This window comes from Lontra canadensis, unplaced genomic scaffold (assembly GCF_010015895.1).
Source record: "Lontra canadensis isolate GAN:19392208 unplaced genomic scaffold, GSC_riverotter_1.0 scaffold51, whole genome shotgun sequence".
NCBI classification, from domain to species: domain Eukaryota; kingdom Metazoa; phylum Chordata; class Mammalia; order Carnivora; family Mustelidae; genus Lontra; species Lontra canadensis.
In genome coordinates, this window is record NW_022631045.1 from 74,733 (window position 1) to 91,115 (window position 16,383).

Below are 16,383 nucleotides of genomic sequence, written 5' to 3' on the forward strand. Positions count from 1 at the left end.
AATTTTGTTTGTCTTTTTATTTTGTTTGGTTTGATTGTTTTAAACTAGGTAATAGTAAAACCTGCCAATATTTTTCTTTCTGGTATTTTCTATCAGCTCAAAAAATCTAAGTCCCTTTTCCACTCACAATTTATAAAAAATTAATTTCATTTTTAGTTTTTTTTTCCTTAGCTTAATTCTTTTTTAAATTTTTTAAAAGATTCTATTTATTCTTTTGAGGGAGAGAGACAGAAAGAGCACAAGCAGGGGGAGAGGTAAAGGGAGAGGGAGAAGCAGGCTAACGTGGGGCTCTATCTCAGGACTCCAGGATCATGACCCCAGTTCAAGGCAGATAGACACTCAACCATCTGACCAACCCAGGCGCCCCCTTTCTTTGCTTAATTCTTACCAAGTTTTGCTGATTATCGCTCCTGGTTAGCTCAAGTGCCTTTACTGTAGTACTATGGCATGTGAGGAAGATACATTCTAAGATCTTCAGTGGATGCCTGAATTGGCATATAGGTATAGTATAGTATATATATATATACATATATATATATATATATATATATATATGTATACACACACACACACACACACACACACACATAGGTATAGTACCTATACATATATAGGTACTAAACCCTATATATTCTATATTTTTTACACATAAACTTTACCTATTAATGTTTAATTTATAAATTGGGCACATCAAAATTAACTACAAAGACTAAGAATATAGAAGACCAATTATAACATACTACAGTAGAAGTTATTTGAATGTGGTCCTTTTCTCTCTCTTAAAATATCCTACTGTACTGTACTCACTCTACCTCTTGTGATGATGTAAGATTAAAAAAAAACAACAACCCATGTGATGAGATGAAGCGAGGTGAATGAAGTCTGCACTGGGACATTGCTTTAAGCTACTATTGCATTTCTGACCATTCATCACAAAGAGGATCACCTGCTTCTGGCGGTGGTTGACCACAGGTAAAATTCTGAAATCACAGAAAGCAAAACCACATGTAAGGGGTGGGGTGGGGGGCACTGCTCTACTTCTCTCCATCCCTTCCGCCGCTAAAGCAGTTTAAATTATTGCATTTACCCCATTCTTCTCTCAGGCTCCAGTTTTCGTCTTTCAGTCCATTCTCAATTAGCTTCAAACTAATTAATCTGTTCATTTTACATTATTCCTTAAAAATCCTTCCTGGTTTTCTAGTGCATAAGCAAACTCCGTCTCATGTCCTTTGTAGTTGCCTGTTGAATTTTGTAACTGTTTCCCAGCAATTCCCAGCTTGCACATTTCTCTTCACCCAAACGGAATGTTTTTTACTTTTCACGAATCCAACTAGCTCTCTGTTTTGAGGCTTTTCACGCCTTCTTGTTGATATTTTTCTTTTTCATGTTTACCTTGTCCTCTTATCCACATTAGTTCTTAGTTCATTCAACCAGTATTCATTCGGGGCTATTTTGATCAAAACAGATTTAGTGTCTAAACTTCAGAACTTACATTCTATTTGTGGAGGTGAAGTGAAAAAAAAAAGGAAAGGAAGAAGGACACACAGGTAGATATATAATTATAATTTATGACAAATTTTACGAAAAATAGGATTCAATGAAATATAACAAGAAGGGGTAAATAATTTTTACTAGAAGAAGGACAAAAACAGCATGTGAAAAAGTTATCAACTCAATTTAGAATTGAGGGATTAGTAGGAGTTAACCAGGATGAAAGAAGAGTTAGAGTATGCCTGTGATTCAACTAATCCTGCAGATATCACTATTTCTAGGAAACTCTGTAACTGCCTAAGTGGCTTAAGTTCTGTGCTCATAGAAAACCTTCATCTCTTCTTATCATTGCCGGTTCTTATCATAGGTGGTTATTAAATAATAACAGCGATGTTGCTTGTCTATGTGACTCATAGATTAACTACTTTTTTTTTTTTTCTATTTCTGGCTAAAGCTGCCACACTGTGCAGTCTGATTATACATATACATTCATATCAATCCACACTTGGAAGCCTATCACACTCTTATATATTTGTATATAAGAATAGGGTATATGTATTCAATTTTGAAGGCTCAACTGGCAACAGCCACTGATTTCTTTCCCAGAAAACACCTAACTATAAGCCTTCCAAACTTGCATTTTTGCGTAGTTTGAAATTCTTGTTACCATCTATAACATTTAATACAGAAGCGTGATGCAGATGACCTTCCTGAGCTCTGAATGGTTATACACAAGCTTCCCTATTTATCACTGATCACTGCTAAAGGCCAGAGACATCATGTTGCCTGCATTCGCTGAGACTCCTGACTAGCCCCCTACTGATCTAGTGCTGAATGGTTATATTTATTACCACATTATAAAGGTTTGGTTATACAGGTGTAATCTTTCATAAAGCCACGCTGAACTCCTTGCTGCAAGCATCTTCTGATATTGCATTTGATGTTTTCTGGGTTCAGCTTGCTTTTCCTCCCAAAATATGAATGGCTCAATCCATCACTGTATTCAAGTGTCTTCTTAAATGTCACCTTTCCAATGAAACTTTGCCTGACCACACGATTTTCTGCAACCATCCATTCCCTTTATTTTTTTTATAACAATAATCCTAACCCTCCAAAGTTGATAGGATAAGGTCAATGGGTAAAAATCACTGTCTTTTTATATCTGCTGCCCATACCTTGATAAAGATGTTATGTTCTACATGCTTAACTCAGAAAACACTGTCACATGTCCAATGAGAGTTTCAACTCTACCTCCTTTAGATTCATAATGACCTTGAACAGTCATTTATTATGTCTCTCCTAAGTCCTTTCAAATACAATATTGCCCACATTCAGTGCCTCTGAATAGTTCATTTCCCAACTGTTAAAAATGATGTTCTCTACCAGATGACCCAAGGCACTTCCTCTGGCCAAGTGAAAACTATTTCCCCTATTCTTCTCCACAAGAGAATGCCTGCCAGTACTCGTTTCCTTAAATCTAACTCTGATTTTTGACTAGGCAATTCAAAGTTTTCTGTATTTGGGGACAAGTATATTACTCTATCTTGGTTCAGTATTCTTTAATTGACATGAATTCTAGTATTCCAGACTTTTTAAGCATTGCCACAATCAGAAATGCATAGACTCTCAGAAGAGGATATAGTACCATAATTGTTTCCTTAAAATTATCTCTTAAATCATTGATCAAAGGCCTGTAGGCCTCCTGGATTGTTTGCTAAATGTCTTCCAAATATCCTATGCTGTTCATCTTCTTTCCCATTCCAGAAGACAGAACACTTTGCTCCTAGTACACAGCTTTTCCTTCATCATCCCTTTTTATTCCTCTGACATTAGTGAATTTTCAAAATCAAAACTTTCTAAACTTGGATCTCTGGTGTCTCTTTCCCCATATTTTGACTGTGACTTCTGCAATCCTCTCCAAAAACTTCTTTATTTCTGATAGTTTGAGTGAACAAATGGCATATGGAGGGTAAGTAGAAAACTGCTCTCTTGTCTGTTTTGAATTCAAACAGGTTTAGACTTAGGGCTTACATTTGACCCTCAACTTCCTTCTGAGACTTTGTGGTTATCACAAGATTAGCAAGATATACATAACAAATAGAACAAATAGTAATTTGGCCAAAAAGGCAATGTGGGAAACAGGGGAATCAACCATTAGTAAAATTAAAGACTGAAATTTATTGTCACCTGGAGTTCATTGCCATGGATGGCTTCTTCCTCCTCCTCCTCCCCCTCCCCCTTCTTCCTCCTCCCCGTCCCCCTTCTTCCTCCTCCTCCTCCTCTTCTTCTTCTCCTCCTCCTTCTCCTCCTCGTCCTCTTCCTTCTTCTTCTTCTTCTCCTTCTCCTTCTCCTCCTTCTCCTTCTCCTTCTTCTTCTTTCTTCCTTTTATGAATATGTTCAACAGTAGTGATCTCTCTAGCTTTGAAGAGATAGGCCATGAACTGGGCAGTTCTTCTATTGGATGTGCCTCAGTTTTATTGATTGGAATTGGACCAATTGTTTACTGGGACTTTACTGACTTTTGCCAAAGTCTGCCATCCTAAAAGTCACACAGAATCACTACATTTTCTTCAAAACTGGGTTGATATGCCATCAAGCAAGATCAATCTTTCAGCAAATCTGCTGTCAACCAAAAAGAAACTTGAAAATCTTTAATTCCAGTTGGTATTAAGGGCTCTATAAACTCAGATGTAAGATGCTTTTTCAGTCATCCTATTCTGTTATTATTGCTGTATGTAGTCTCTATATATGTGTGCCTGTGCGTGTGTGTGTGTGTGTGTGTGTGTGTGTGTATGAGAGAGGGAGAGAGAGAAACACACCACTTTCTGTTTCTTAATACTCTTAATTTTCTCTCTTTCATTACAGTAAATTATAATAATAGAAAGAATCCTAGGTGGAAGTACAAAATTCTTGGCTCTTGAATAGTTTATGCTGGTCAACCCACTGAGCCCATTAGCATTCTTTCTCCTTGCATGGTAAAACCAGAGTCATTCTACATCATCACCACTGACTGAATTTCCTTTATTCTATGTAAAACTTAACTTTACAGGAATAGACTATCAAAACAAAAGGAAGTTTTTCACCTTTCCTCTATTTGTCACACAGTAGAAACTTTTTCTTTCTCAAAAATTTCTATTCTACCAGATACTTGTTCAGAGTCAAGGAGTCAGTCAAGGTCTCTGCTTCTACTCAGTACCTTATCTTCTGGATAAGGCCTTCTAATCTACAAAAATCCATCTAGTCATTGTAGTTGCTGAGGAATTCCTATCCTATAAACTTGCTTTAACTATAAATCCAAATTGTTGCTTTTGGCCACTCTTGTGTTCTGTCTTCCATTGTCCCTGCTCCTTACCTTTCCCCCCAATCCTGCAAGATCTTTATATCACTGCATCAAACTCAACTTCAATGATTGTTCTCCAAAGCCCCATGTGGATAGAGCCATATTGTGATATCAACTTGAATCTTCTCTGCACTTTAACCATCTAATTATTTCCTGCTTTAATTTTTAATTTTTAATTTTTTAACTAAAGGTTTATTTTTTAACTACAAGTATTTCAAATGTATAGAAAAACAGAAAAAATATAAGATGCACTTATATAAATTTTTCAAGTTGGCACATATCAATGTAGGTACTCCTTTCCATGAGTTCCCTTCTCTTGCAGTGGCCTGTAGAACATTTTCTGATGGGATAATGTTGTTATGGTCACACAATTACACATGCAAAAATAAGTCTCACACTTGTTATCGAAATATCCTTTTCCAGGCCCTCCAAGCTTCCAAAACTATCACTGAATGAAACCTCCATGAGATAGAAAATGCATGTCAGGGTGAAAAATGGTAAATATTAGGTAAGTGAATGAGATAGAATCACTACTATCTCTTCCTACTTTCTCTCCCACTTCTTGGTACCATTTTTTTTTTATTATCTTGTTTAATTGTCATCACTATTAATGTGTTAGGGGTCAGTATTGTTCCCATCTTCAGAGACATAAATCTAGAATTAAAGTGACTTGCTTAAGGTCATATACCAACAAGCATTTTGAAAATAGCAAGTTTCAAATAGTATGTGACTGATTTGAAGGCCTGGGTTCCTATTATATTACCCTACCACTGACATTTGCATACAATGTACTGTTTGATTTTCACAGAATCTGTATGGTATCATCAGTGCTATTTTGTATATAAAGAAACACAAGTCTCAAAGTTAAGTGACTTGTTTAGGTACACAACAAATTGGTGGTTGGGTTTTGTTTTCTACTCATACCATGCTGCCTGAGTTGGTAATGGGCCTATCAGGAAGTAGTTAAGCCCTGTTTAGTCCAGATAAATAAATTTTGTCAACTCAATATTACAACTCTGTTCATCCCACCTGAGTATGAGAATGGGCAGATGATGGGAATTTGTTCTTTTCTAGTTAAGATGATGTGGGGAAATGAGACAGAAGTAACTTACCATATTGGAAGCAGAACAGAGTACTTAGCAGAGAGCCCTTACACAAGACTTCACTTAACAGATGGGAAGAAGAGTATTGATGAAAAGCAGGCAGAAGAAAGAGGAACTCTTTGGTATGTGTGGAGAAAATTACAGAAGAGGAGGGAAAACTTGAAGGGATTGAAAAACTTAAGGAGATCTACCAAATACTAGAAAGCACAGAAGTTGCTTTGACTTCAACTCAATTAAAAATGGAAACTATACACTTAGAATAGGACTGTCCTAAATTATTGCAAAGCAGCCCCTTCCACTCTTTACTACAGAACCAGACTCTTTGTGTATTTTATTCTATGTTAAAATGATTTTTTTATTGTAAAAATTTTTCAGTGTGTTTATTTATAAAATATCTTCTTTATGACCTAGGAGTAATGTCTGAGTAGATCTTATGTCTAAAAAGAAAATCTGCATGGTAGGACTGTACCTAAATCTCTGTATTGCAAAATAAATGCTAACTGATGGTGGTAATCCAAACTTTGATCATATTTTGATGGTTATGTAATTTGGAATTTTGTTTTAACACTGTTCATGATTCTGGCTGCTTATCAAATAAAGAATTGTGAATAAAAGAACACTAAAAGATTAAAAGGGAAAAGCAACTAAGCACCAAAGTCTATAGGTAAAGTTGGAACATATAAGAAAATATCTATACCCTAATATTTTAGAGTACATTTATCTTTATTTTCCATTACACAAAAATATGTTAAAATAAACTACTTTCTTTTTTTAAAAACACTAGACTTGGAGCCAAATTTTATATATATATACACACACATATATATATATAATATATATACACACATATTGTATATGTGTGTATTGTATACACACACATATATATATATATATTCTGTATATATATCAGAATAGAATATATACACATAAATATATACACACATTCATATATATCAGAATAGAATATTATGATTCATTAGCGGATTCAAAGTAGTTTTTTTTTTAACAGATTTTGTTTTTACCGCTTATCATAAAATCAGAAATGATACCACCAGTCATGAAGAGAATGTGCTAAATTATTTTATTTGATTTCATTTGAATAGAAGATAAGACTTCTTTAATTCTTTTAAAAATCAAAGACAGAGGGGTGCCTGGGTGGCTCAGTGGGTGGGTTAAAGCCTCTGCCTTCGGCTCAGGTCATGACCCCAGGGTCCTAGGATCGAGCCCCACATCAGGCTTTGTTCCATGGGGAGCCTGCTTCCTCCTCTCTCTCTGCCTGCCTCTCTGACTACTTGTGATCTCTGTCTGTCAAATAAATGAAATCTTAAAATAAATAAATAAATAAATAAAATCAAAGACAAAATAAACAGATTATGGAGTCTCAATTTGGTAATACTTCCTCTGCTTGTACATTCTATTAAAAGTATTGGCTAATTATACTTTACATGAAACAAGAACATAATTTCCAATGTTTTGACAAGCTACAAATTGCACGTTAGTTAGTTGTAAATAAATTTATTAGGAACAGTTGTCCATGTTTGTAGATTTTCCTTTGAAAAAGTAAATTAATTTAAAGCTCATCATTCACAAGAAATGTATTATAATATCAAAGCAATAGTTATAAAAAAACTAGAAACAGACACCAAAGCATACCTACTAAATAACAGGAGACATGTGATACTGCAACAAGATGAAAGAAGAAAGTATGTGAGGTCTATGATATCAGCGTGGTGCCTTCTGGTAATGAGATTTTCAGTCATGATTCATTTGGCTCGATTATTCTGCTAATAATGTTATCTGTGCTATAATATAAACATAATATTGGTTTCCACTGAGAAATGTAAATTACAGATTGTTAAGCATTTTTTTCTCAAGGATTCTTCAATTGTCAATTGGTGGAGATGTCAGCTTTTTTAGACTTCAACATGTAGTACTATGGTTCTTGAAGTGTATTCACAACAATAGGTATATGGGAATTCTAGTGTTTCTACAATAAGATTTGAATAACCTAATTGAACAGAGTTTACCAGGTAATGATCAATTTACATGGTTTATTATTTATCTTGTGCATACATGGCACAATTCAGTCATAAATATTATTTTCTACATTTGGGAGGATGAATCAAAACTCGTCTGATTTTTTCTAACAATTAGTATTTGGTAAGTCCTTTCTAGCACTAGAAATTGGGTGAATGATTTTACATGAAACTCTTCATTTAATCCTTCTGGTTATGTTCAGAAGTAGGGTTAATAGCCTATGCTAAGAACCAGGAAACAAAGGCGAATGAGGCAAAGTCAGGCAATCCAGCCAACTTCACGTTAAGATAGTACCTGTCTAAATTGCAAATTTCAATGAAATGTGAAGAGAGATATTCATTAGAGTTTAGGTACCTCAGGAAGTAGGCTCTGGGACAGATCAGAAGGCAAGAAGTTAACTAGAAAACATTCATGAGATCACCACTTTTGGAAGAGAAGGTAAGAAAGCAGGATGCTCCATTGGGGTACCTTGTTGTCTCAATCAGTAGAGCACATGACTCTTGATCTTGGGGTTGTGAGTTCAAGCCCCATGTTGGGTGTAAAAATCATTAACATACTATTTTTGAAGCTAGCTCTTTAAAAAAAAGTCAAATATTAATTTTCAATTTTCATTTTTGTTGTTTTATAGAGTGGTTACTTCATTGTTGCAATACATTTCTTTAATGGCTTCCCTGCCAATTATTTATAATAGCATTGCACATTTCATTTTTAATCTTATTAAGTTTATGTTTTCCTTGATATTTTGAAAAATATATTTAAAAATGTGATAATTATTTAAGTTCATTGATTTTCATCTTATTTTGTGAATTTTCTATACTTTAAAAATAAATATATGTAGTAAATGCCAGTTCAAAAAATAAATAAAATCTTAAAAGAAAATTAGGGCTAAGACGTATTCTCCAGAAAACAACCTCATCACATCCACTGCATGTATAGGTAGATAGATAGATAAAAAATGTCTGTTTAAAGTTCAGGGGTACCTGGGTGGCTCATTTGGTTAAGGGGCCGACTCTTGATTTTAGCTCAGGTCATGATCTCAGGGTCTTGGGATCAAGCCTTTTATCAAGCTTTGCACTCAGGTCAGAGTCTTCTTGTCCCTCTCCCTCTGTGTCTCCTCCACTCATGCTCTTTCTCTTTGTCGCTCTCACAAGTAAATAAGTAAAATCTTTTTAAAAAATAAGTAAAGCTCCTCTACTGGTGAAGCTCTGATTCATATTAAACTAGTATGTAACAGGATGAAAGTAAATTTGTGAAAATATTACCATACTGTTGTCATGGTTGGAAGATAATTTCTCAACTGTATATTATTTTAAGTTTAGACTTTAAAATAAAGACAATGGCTTTCACATATTAAAAAAGTAATAGCTTGCTATAGGCAGCAAGATCTAGTGGAATTCTATCTTCAAAATTTTAAATTATGTAAGTTGAACTAACTACAATTTCACTATATTTCTTGTGCTCATTTCTTCTTTATAAAACATTAACAGTAATAAAAATGTCTCTGGATCACATGTCTGCATGTATACTTCTGGATTTTATATAACTATAAAACATTAATAAAGACAAGTATTACTTTAATTGCACAGGATATTAGAGGAAATATAAGTTAAATTTTTATATATAGAGGTAAACTTTTTATGATAGTCAAAGTATTATTCAAACTGAAAGGAGAAATGTATGTATAAGAGATAGGATATATATATGTATACACATATACAAAAATATCATCAATTTCAAAAAGTATGACAGCATATAAATATATGTAATATTAAACTCTATCATATGATGCATATTTTAGAAATAGCCTTAGAGGGAGACTCCTGAGTGGCTCAGTTAGTTGAGCTTCTGCCTTTGTCTTAGGTCATGATCCTAGGGTGCTGGGATCCAGTCCCACATTATAGGGTTCCTGTTCAGCAGAGAGCCTGGCTTTTCCTTCTCCTTCTGCCTGTTGCTCTGCCTACTTGTGGGCGCACTGTCTCTGACAAATAACCAAAATCTTAAAAAAAAAAAACAAACAAAAAAAACAAAACAAAACTCTTAGAGGCAGATGAATGAGAACAAAGATTATTTTAGTTTTAATAGGTTATAATGGGAAGTTCCAAGAATAAAAAAAATGGCTCTACCTACCTGCTATTTCCAGGTCAAAATACTGTATGGCTTCTGGAAAGCCTAGGGGAAAAAAATCTATTTGTAGTCATGTGACCAGATTTTCAAAGTCAAACATGGGGTTTGCAAACTTAGAAATATATTTGAAAGCAACAAGACTTTATTTTAAAGCAGAATAATGTTTTATAAATACAGAGATCATATTGTGAGTAATATAAAGTGTTTGAAATATTAATAAAATAAAAATATTAGTAAGTTCTTGTATTAATATATATTCTACAGATTTTATCTTTGTTTCAGAAACCAACACTGTGCAAGAGAATTTTCTGGCTATTCTAGCCTTAATTTACTTTTTATTTTAATTTAAAAACCTACATGTGGTGTGTGGCTACTGTATTGGACAGCACATATATAGACCTTTTCTAAGACAGATGTAGACATTTTAATTGCAATGGAAACAGGGAAGTGACTCATATACCCAAGAAACTATCAAGTTAGTAAAATATCGCGGATCCCAGATTAACTATACAGATCCAAACTATACGGAAAGGCTCACCAAGTGAAGGAAGACAATGCAAGAAATAGTGTTATGACCTTTACTGGCCACTAGGAGGCACTGATCTGATAACACGTAAAAAACACAAAGAAAATCCACTCTATAAAAAATAAACATGCCACATTAAAGGGTCCTGACGGTAACAAAACAGGAATAAAAACAAGTATTGCCTGTTTGACCACTCCCTCTTTACATGCAGGTGAATGGTGTCACTGAGTCAGAAATAAAGGCTTTATGTAGTATGTGTGTTCTCAGAGAAGCAATCCTTCTGCTATATTTCTGCTTTGAATGCCTGTCATGAACGTGATAGACAGGAAGCCATGGCAACTAGAAATATGTGAAAGGCATCAGAGAGCAAAGCTAAACCACTCTGCTATGACAAATACTATATTTGCATTTTTCTGATTTACCTAAATTAAAGCTTTCAAATTCATTTGTGTAGACTTCTTTTTAATTAATACTTCTTTTTGAAAGATAAGTGCACCCCCTTAGAAGACTGGGGGAGCAATTAGAGGGGGAAAAAAAAAGAAAAAAATCACATACACTAATCTAGTCTTCCATAATATTCTATTTTCACAAATAATTCTAAAGCAAAATAAAGCTTTGAACAATTACAATTCCAGTTGATTTTACGTATTTTCCAATAGTAATGCATATTGTACACAAAACCTTATGTATATTAATAAAAAACATTTAAATGTCTTTTAACTATTGTTTGAAATTGCTTTAGTTATTTCTGCATAATTAAACAAATGTTTAAATGACCTTAAATTCAGACTTAAAAAACTAGAACTCTGAAAGGAAATAAATCAAGGATGTAGAATTTCACATAAATGTTTCTCCTCTCCCTCTAGTACTTTTTTTTATCCTATGTCAAATTCAAAGCAATATCTTGGTCCATTCAACCCCTATTATAGAAGAAGCTAATTTCTGATATACTAGTAGCCCAAATAAGCTTATTTTTGGAAAGATTATGTTCTATATTACATGTTAAAGAACACTTTGGAGATTACTGTATACTGTAGTATTCTCAGTTTACAAATGAAGTAAAATAACAGCACACAAACTAAAAAAATACAATCTTTGCTCCAAATGTAAAAGTGTTGAGTCCTTGGTATGAGAAAGTTGACCCTAGATTTTGCATCTTCTTCTAATTGGAGGACCATTTGACTCTGCTCATTTTTAATTGCACATTTGCTTGTTTTTGTCAGAGATAATACAAATGGGATTTTGATAAAGAATGATCCAGCATCTTAGGATCCAGCATCTTAGGAAAGATTTACCTGAAAAGAAACAAAGACATTATCTTGGTTGCACAGGGCAAATATACCAGAGTGACTGAGCATGGGAGCTCTGAATTCAGTTTGCATGGATCCAATTTCAGCACACCTTCTTTAGTTATACTAGCTCTCCCTTTACATAATGGAGGTTGAAATCACATACACCACACAAGGCTGCAAAAGGAAATTCACTTAGCAGATGGTCTGGTACACAGTAAACTCATGAAAAATGATGTTAGCTGGTATCTTTATCATCATCATTATCATCATTGTAATCATCCTCATCTTCCTCAAAGCAGTTTTTAGCCACATTAGTTCAGGAAAAGGGTCTTGTTGACCATCTCAACTCTTTTCAGTAACTTAGGAGTGTACAAGTGGAATTTCATTTACAGAAGTACTTTTACAAAAACATTACAAAAATTTATGTACTAAGATTTTTCCAAGTTTTAATTATTTTTTAAAATTTCTTTATTTTGAGAGATTGGGGGGGGGGGCGCAAATGGCAGAGGGAGAGTATTTTAAGCAGATTTCTTCCTGAGTGCAGAGCTTGATTTAGGGCTGGATCTCACCACCCTGAGATCATGACCTTAGCCAAAATTAAGAGTCATTTGTCAAAGAACTGAGCCACCCCGACACCTCTATGTTTTAATTATTTTTTAATAAGGTAACATCAGTTTAACAGTTGAGGTCCCAATTATCCAAAGAGCCTATGGTCCTAGTTTCTTTCTTATTTTCCTCAGTTAGCTGAGCATACATATTTTTAGCACCTGTAATAGATTTCTCATTCTATTGTTGGAGATTATCCCCAACTTCAAAATAGTGCTTTGGGGAAGTTTGGCAGCCTTACATCCTATCATTGTTCTCTGAAAACTAGCACCATGCAGGACAAAATGACTTTTCAAGGTTACAATGAAATGTTTCCTCAGAAAACATAAGAGGTTAATGAAAGAACATGAATTTAAAAAAAAAAAAAGTTATTTGTAAAATCAAGAGAGGTAGAAGAGCAGAGCAGTTCAAAGTTCAGGCTTTGGAGCCAGACTAGATTGGCTCCCCTTTTTACTGGGTGTATATATCAGTCAGGATAGGGTAGGTGTGACTGTGATAGCAAACACATGCTAAATTTTTCTTGGTTTAAGATAACTAAATCTATCTCTCATTCATACCCCATTTATCTTTATTGGTGTTCCATGTCCTCCTCACTCCTTACCCAAGCTTTCACTTGACACATCCTTCACGATCATAGCAGGTGAAAGAGAAGATGGTGAATTTTACACTGGTTCTGAAAGCTTATGCCCCTAAGTGACAGGTACTTCTATTTGGATAAGTCAAATTACATCACCAAATCAGAATTCTTCTAAAGAGAGAGACTCACGTGTTAATGAAGTAACATGACAGTCCATTCTATTGGGTGATTATGCAGCAACAAGTAAAATTTTTATCTCTTGAGTTCTCCTAGCAGTAAAATGCGGATTGTGAAACCTATTTCATAGTGTTGCTGTGGGACCAAACAAGATAATACTTTTAAAGCACTTAAGAGATTTTGAAGCACATGACAAGTGGTTATTTAGTAGTTTTTAATTACTTAGATCCCATACGAGAAAAATCATAATTTAAAAACCATGGTTTATAAAAATAATATTTTAATAATTAGTTTACAAGTGATAACTCATGTTCAGAGTATTGTTTTTGAGGCAGAACAGGTAGTATTATTTTCATTGGGCAAATGAGACATTTGGTTAAAGTTGATCAAATCATGGTTCAAATATAGTTCTTCTGACTGTACATACTGAGACCTGTGAAAGATGGGCAGACCAAAACAAAGAAAGCTAATGAACCATTTACCTAGAAAAATGTATATATGCAAAATTTTGCTTAAATCTCAGAAATTTACTGACTCTCTGAGGTTAAGAACCCCAGTTTTAAAAATTGTTTCTTTCTGATGGAAGCCTAGCCTTAATTAGAAAGTTCTTATTTTAATATAAGTTGTCAAATCTTTAAAGGGAGAATAGAAATAATTTTCATTATTTTTCAAAACTATTTGAACAAAAATTATTATAAATTCATGGACTATCTAATTGGAATAGCTTCATTAAAAAAAAAGAAGGCTGAACAATTTTAGGTATTAGTGGTACCTAGCATTGGTTTGGATAAGCCTAATCTTACATTCAACCTCTAGTTTATGAGCTTATTAGTGGCTGCTACACCTTACCTGTATGGTTCTATCACTAATCTTCAAAAAGAGTTTTCTAATACTTCAGTTCTGATATTTAGCGATGTTAATGGAGGATTTTTACTTTTACTGAAAATAAACTATGCCTATCATATACTTATCATAGTAGGTAGTAACCAGACTTAACTGCTATAGATCCTTTCTTCCTCCCATCCAGATGTGGAGTCTTTCTTTCTTTCTTTCTTTCTTTCTTTCTTTCTTTCTTTCTTTCTTTCTTTCTTTCTTTCTTTTAAAAACAACATGAGTGCCTGGTTTAGCACTTTTTTTTTCTTTTTTTTTTTGACAGAGAGAGACAGATCACGAGTAGGCAGAGAGAGAGGTGGGGAAGCAGGCTCTCTGCTGAGCAGAGAGCCCAAAGTGGGGCTCGATTCCAGGACTCTGAGATCATAACCTGAGCTGAAGGCAGAGGTTTAACTCACTGAGCCACCCAGGCACCCCTGTAGTCTTCATTTCTAACTTGGAATATGAGCTGGCCTGGTTTTGACTTTAAAAAAAAAAAAAAAAAGGGTGGCAAAAATGATAGTTTTAAAGCCATGTGCTCCAGGTTTAAGAGGCCCAGAGCTTGCCCTACTGTTTTCTGGGTAAATGAGGCCTCTTGTAAGAATGACCATACTAAGACCACTGTGTTGTAAGGAAGCCCAGAACTGTCATGTGGAGAGAGATGCCCTGTAGAAGAACACTGAGGTGGTAGACGTGTGTAAAGCTATCTCAGATCCGTAATGCAGCCTGGCCACCTGCTTTATGCTGCAAGTGAGTGACCTCAGCTGGCGGCTCTTCTGGAGGAGAGCTGCCTAGAAGAGCCCAGTCAGCTCACAGAATTGTCAGAAATAACAAATTGATATTGTTTCAAGCCATTAACTTTTGGAGTGACTTGTAATGCAACAATAGATAATTGAAACATCTATTGAATATATTCGGTTTAAAAGATCATTATTTAGAGGGATTTGTTATTTAAACAAAATGAAATGAAAAGCTTATTAGGTTGTTCAGTAAGATAGTTGATCTATTCCATGTTGTTATCAGTAGATGTATTATGGGTTGGCAGGTTGTTTTTAAAGCTATATAAAGAGAGGTAACCCTTGGAGCCCTTTGGGATCTCAATTCCCATAAAGAGAGGGCATTGGAGTTCAGTTAAATTCCTCATGCCTTCCCCTAAAATTGCTTCCCTATCATGGGGGCAAATGAAATTACAAGGCTCTACTAAAACCTGTAAGTTTACAAAGTGTGGCCAGGGTGAAGTTGGGCTTGCGATTGGAGAGATAAAGGAACAGAACATTCTTCTTTTATGTAGCCTGTAGATGTGGAGGAAGTTGTCAAGAAGGGTGTGCAGACCCTTGTGACTGGCAGAGGGATGAGTGAGGCTTTGAAGGTGCCTCAATTAACTGCAAAGTGCCTGGCAAAACAAGGCATTGATGTGTGGGTCCTGCAGACAGGGCAGGTGTTAAAGGACTATAATGGCTTGGCTGACAAAGGCATCAGTATGGGGGGGGGGTCTTCCATTCCACCTGCTGTTAGAGACTTAGGAGACTAAATCACTAAGTAATGATTAAAAAAAAATAAAGCTATATAAAGAATGATATTTTAGTTTTTATATAGTTGACTTAAATGTTTTAAAATATTCCTGCTGTTAAATGAAACCTGTAAAAATATGCTTTTTTTTAAGAAACAGAGTAAAAGAATGGCTTTTGTGTATTTAACTCATAATTATAAATATATCACTCATTTATTCTAAATCCTTTTATATCTCTTTAGCTTGAATTCTAGGAAGATCCTCTCACATTTCCTTATATGGATTCCCTTTATTTTAGCAATGTTGATTACTTCTATTTTCTTTCTTCTTTCATTTTTCTTTATTTTTAAAAAGATTATTTATTTTAGAGAGACAGAGAGAGAGAGAGAAAGAGAGGGAGAGTGTGTGCGAGATAGTGTGAGGGGGGTTGCAGAGAAAGAGGGAGAGGGACAAGAAGACTCCATGCTGAACATAGAACCCAATGCCAGGCTGGATCTCACTACCTGGAGATCATGACCTGATTCAAAATTAAGAGTCTGATATTTAACCCACTAAGCCACCCAGGCGCCCCATACTTTCATTTTTCTATGCTTTCTTATAGACTCCCTTGTAAATCCTTGCACCTTTCCTGTAACTCCCTTCTCTTCCATTCTTGGATTTCTTAAATATTTCTACTTATTCTTAAAAACAGTACTTAGTTTCATCTCTATCTGTGAGGCTTTCTGTGATA

At 34.7% G+C, this 16,383-nt stretch overlaps 1 pseudogene; it reads left to right on the top strand.

The window, feature by feature from the left end:
- The first annotated feature begins 15,285 nt into the window (after window positions 1–15,285).
- Window positions 15,286–15,658, top strand: LOC116877260 (annotated as a pseudogene).
- Window positions 15,659–16,383: the final 725 nt, after the last annotated feature.